At 34.2% G+C, this 5,499-nt stretch overlaps 1 pseudogene; it reads left to right on the plus strand.

The window, feature by feature from the left end:
- The first annotated feature begins 1,540 nt into the window (after positions 1 to 1,540).
- Positions 1,541 to 1,659, plus strand: LOC112481217 (annotated as a pseudogene).
- The last annotated feature ends 3,840 nt before the right edge of the window (positions 1,660 to 5,499 follow it).

A 5,499-nucleotide genomic window follows, 5' to 3' on the forward strand; every position in this document is an offset into this window, starting at 1 on the left:
AATGAAAAATTTTTTGCAAGTGTACACTACTGATATCTGTGAAGAATGTCATTGACATGGCTGTATGTCCTAGAATTCACCAGAAATGTCCTAAAAATGCATTGCTCTTACTAGCAATGAATGATTAGAAAATGAAATTAAGAGACTAATTCTATTCATAATAACAACAGAATAATTCAGTATTCAGGAATAAATTTAACAAATAGCTGCAAGATTTTTACACTGAAAACTATAAGACATCATAAAAAGAAAATTCTAATAAATGGAAAGACTTCTCAAATTCATGGAATGGAAATCTTATTTTGTTAAGATGGCAATACTCCCTAAATTGTATTTCAGAGTTAACGCAACCCCTATCTAAATCTGAACTACAGATTTTGCAAAAATTGACAAGTTAATACTAAAATTCATATGAAAATTCAAGGGACCTAGAATAGCCAAAACAATCTTGAAAAAGAACAAAATGGAGGACTCACATTTTCCTATTCAAAACTTACTACAAAGCTAACATAATCAAGATAGTGTGGTACTGGCATAAGGGCATACATATTCATCAATGGAATAGAATTGAGAGTACAGAAATAAGCCCTTATATTTATGCTCAATTGTTTTTTGTTAAGAGTGCCAAGATAATTCAGCGGTGAAAAAAAAAATAGTCTTTTCAACAAGTGAATATTTGCATGCAAAAGACTGAAACTGAACTCCTACTTCATATCATATACAAAGATTAACTAAAAATAGACTATAGTCCTAAATATTAAAACTAAAGCTATGAAATCATTAGAAGAAAACATAGGTAGAAATCTTCATGACTTTGGATTAATCATTGATTTCTTACATGTGACAACAAAAGCATGAACAACAAAAGAAAAAAATATAAATTGGATGTTATCGAAATTCAAAATTCTTGTGCATCTAGAAAATAAAAAGGCAGCCCACAGAATTGGAGAAAATATTAGTAAATCACATGTATCTGATATAGGACTTATATTCAGGATATATAAAAAACTAAACAGCTCAACAATAAAAAGACAAATAATCTAATTTAAAAATGGGAAAAGGATTGGGATAGACATTTATTCAAAAAAGATATATATACAGCAAATAAGCACATGAAAAGATGCTCAACATTATTAGTCATTTGGGAAATATAAATTAAAACCATAATGAGGTAGTACTTCATACCCTACAGGACGTCTGGAAAGAAGACAGACGATAACAAGTGTTAGTGAGTATATGGAGAAATTAAAAACCTTACATATCATTGGTCAGATTTTAAAATGGCACAACTATTTTGCGAAACAGTTTTGTAGATCCTCAAAATGTTAAACATGGAATTACCGTATGATCTGACAATTCTACTCCTGAGAGAAATGGACACATAGATCCACACAAAAACTTGTACACTTATGTTTCTAGTATCATCATTCATCATGGCCAAAAAATAGTAACTCCCCAAATGTTCATCAATTGATGAACAAATAAACAAAATGTAGTATATCCATATAATGGGACATTATTTGATCTTAAGATTGAATGAGTCTACGGCCATGCCACACTGAACAAGCCTGATCCCATCCAATCTCAGAAGTTAAGCAGGATTGGGCCTGGTTAGTACTTGGATGGGAGACCACCTAGGAAGACCAGATGCTGTAGGTGTAAAAAATAAAACACAAGGGGTTGTAAGCCGATAAGGTTCTTGCAATCTGTGAGGTCAACCAAGGGTTGCCTAGCCTAAAAATAAATAAATAAATAAAATAAAAGATTTACTGAAGTACTGATTTATGCTATGGCATAGATAAACCTTGAAAATATTATACTAGAAGTCAGACATAAAAAGACACATATTTCATTTATATGAATTGTCCAGAATCCATACAAACAGAAAGTAGAAGTTTCCAGGGGCTGGGCAGAGGAGGACATGGGAAGTCACTGCTGATGAGTACAAGGTTTCCACTTGGGGTGACAAAAATGTTCTAAATGACACAGTGGTGATGATTGCACATTTCTGTGATTATACTGAACACCGCTGAATTTTATACTACAAAAGGGTGAATTTTATGATATTTTAGCTATATCTCAATAGAGGTATAATTAAAAAGCCAGTGCTTTTACTATAAAACAAAAAAATACAAACATTATTTATGAAAGAATAGTTATTTAGCCCATACATAAAAAACAGAGACTGCAGCGACAAGGTCCCAGTCATTGCCTCCCAATTCTTCAGTGATGTATGATCTGATGAGAATTGACAGGCAGCCTTCTGGGCTGAACATACATACTTAGGTGACAACTGTACTGGGGATGCTTCACATTCAGTAATATGGCTAACCTTTAAGGCAATTTAATTGTACTTGTAAATGACGGTCTACCCATAGTTTTAGCTTCACAGGATTGCTGTAATGTCTATCTGCTGTAACAGTCATTAAATAAAAACATAGTGTTGTGTGCCTTTGCATATTTGCCAATATCGGGCTTTCACGTGGAGTCTCTGTGTGGGAGTCTGGTAGGGATATCCCTTTTAACAAGTGAACATCAACTGCGTGAGTTGAATTCTTATCCTTTCTGTGAGTTTCAAAAAAAGTAAGATGTCGGCTGATACAAAACTACATTTTTCTGTCCTTCCCTTTGACTGCGTGTTATACCATCTCAGAGAGTATAATCATTTATAACCTCAGTCTAGTAGATGCTTCTAGCGAAACAAAATCCTAGCAATGGTCTTCATATTATGTTTATCCAGAGTTTTCTAAATGAGAAACTTGATGATTTGAGTGGAAACAGGCTCCTTTCATGGAAGAACTTAAACTGACAGAGCATATGAATACTCTTCGGGGGAAGTCTTGTTCTATTATAAAAAAATCTTTCTTAGTCACATAGTCTTTAAATGCAAAGTATGTCCAGTTTTACTGAATCTTGTATATAAAGCTTCATCAAGGAAAAACTAATATGGTGACAAAATCTCAATAGTGTATTTCCAAAATGTCTGGGATAAAAAGTATAAGAGTGAAAAAAATCTTAGAGATTCAAGGTGCATATGCTTTCTTTCCAATTGTATTATTTTTCTATTGCTGCATAACAAATTGCTACAAACATAGTGGTTTAAAACAATAGCAATTTGTTATCTCATAGTTTTGATAAGTCAAGTATCTGGCATGGTATGACTGGATTCCTTGCTCAAGTTCTCACCAGGCTAAAATTAAGGGGTCAGTCAGATCAGCAGTTTTTATCTGGGCTTGGAGTCTTCTTCAAACTTATTGGTTATCGGCAAAATTCATTTTCCTGTGATTATAAGACTTAGGTACCCATTTCTCTTCTAGCTGTTGATTGGGGACCACACTCAGCTGCTAAAGACCATCTGCAGTTCATCTTATGTAACCCCCATACGCAATATTTTCAAGGATGTTAGCTTTCTTCTAGGACAGTGGGAGCACATCTCTCTGACCTCCTTTTCTGTGACCAGTTGGAGAAGAATCTTTTATTTTTTTTAAAGGGCTCAATTGATTGGCTCAGGCCCACCTGAATAATCTTATTTCAACATAACCAATTATGGGGTAAAATCCATCATACTCACAGTCCAAGCGGTTATACAGGGCATGTCTACCAGGGAGGTTGAGGATCTTGCAAGCCATTTTAGAATTCTGCCTGCCAAGCCATGCTTCTCATTTTGAAGAAATGAGACTTCTTAATATTTAACAGCAAACAAAGGCTTTGGGGGTGATGCCTAACTGAGTATCTGCGTTTTGTGCATATTAAAGTTCCGAGGTTGGGGCCAGGAATGGGAGGGTTAGGTGAAAGGTGAGAAAGACACAGCCCTGTAATTGTAGGTTTAGTTCTATTTGCATCTGCCTTAAGGAATCATATGTAATTGTAGGTTTAGTTCTATCTGCATCTGCCTTAAGGAATCTGAATCCATGTCATTTATGGAATAGAGAAGATCAGAGGCACTTGATTATCTTGCCTTTAAAAAGATGCATATATCTTTATGACTGGCAGTTGTTGAATCAGATTACCAGGAATTTAGATAACTTCATCATCGATGAAAGTTTTATTTGCTTTCCTCATTTTGAACAATCTTTAAAAGTATGTGCTAATAGAAAGATTGGACACTGATGTTGAATTCAATTTCCATTCTCCAAAAAGAATGTATTAGCTATGGATTATAGAATCTACACATAAATATAAATACTGCATATATGAGAGAATAAAGACAATTTTCCCCTGAGGTATCTTTTTGTCAGTCAAAGAGGGTAGCTGGTGTATTTTGAGACTTTAGTGAGTTCAGATGATCTCTGGGACTTTTTACTTTCATGATTAGAATTTAAACTCAGAACGACTAGGAAGCTGAGGCATTTTCCAGCTAGAAATAAAGGAGAGGTGAGTTAAATGTTGTGCAGAAAAGGGAAAGGGTCGAGAATAGGAACAAGAATAGGATGTTTTCCCAGGAGAATTTTAAAGCTGTTTCTAGAAAAATAACAAATGTGAAAAGAAATTATACTAATCTATCCATTAATTCCTTAAATCCCGAGCCCATTAAAACATGCCTCAAAGAAAGCTTTGGATGACCTGTTCTGCCCAATTAATTTTGAAGTATTGGAAATCAATTAGTTACGATAAACAGACCAGTTCTCATTATTTTAAGAAGCTTACAATTAGCAACATGGATAGATGATTGTATACAGGGCTTTAAGTATAAAGACATAATGGCACTGATGAAGAATACTGGGCACCCCTTCTTTCTAAAACTAAATCTCTTTTGTACTATCAGGACCAACTTCTGATAGTGAATTCAAACTTTTACCAAGTGGTCTGCTTTTTATAGAACTGATTTAAATATTGAAACGCTGGATTTTTCCTTCACAGTATGTGCAACAGAAACTGAAATTCTTCCGTGAATGTACACATAACATGGTACCAGTTTTTGTTTGCTCTGCTTTGAGCCTGCAAGCAACATAAAATGAAATGTGTTTAATCCTTTTCTCATTTCTTTTGGCCAGCAAGGCACTTGGCTTGCCAAGGTACCCCCTCCTAACCATAGCCAAAAAGAACTCATTGTTCCTAACTCATTAAATGCAGTGGATTGGCTTGATAGAATCTGTTTGCTTGCCCTCCTGTCTGGTGTGCTATTTTGCATCTGCAGTTTCCAAGGTATTCATTTGCTCACTAGAAAAAAAAAATGATGAGGAAAAAAGCTTCATCTGCATATTTCCTATGTTAGTACATTGATTCATTATGTCATTTCTAAAAGAGGGACAATATTATGACTCATGAGCATGGAGGAAAAAAATGAAACATTTATTTCTTTGTTAGTTCAATAAGTGTACATTTGTTAGTGACATGAACTAATTGCATAGTTACCATAAAATAACATGTTTTATTTTTCTGTAATAATGTAGTAACTACATAGTAACTTCTTAGGAAACAATGGTAATTATACGGTAACGTGATAATAGTGCTGTTTTATTTTTCCCAACAACTATGCAATTAACTCTACATAAAGTA

This window comes from Pteropus alecto, unplaced genomic scaffold (genome assembly GCF_000325575.1).
Source record: "Pteropus alecto unplaced genomic scaffold, ASM32557v1 scaffold565, whole genome shotgun sequence".
NCBI lineage: Eukaryota > Metazoa > Chordata > Mammalia > Chiroptera > Pteropodidae > Pteropus > Pteropus alecto.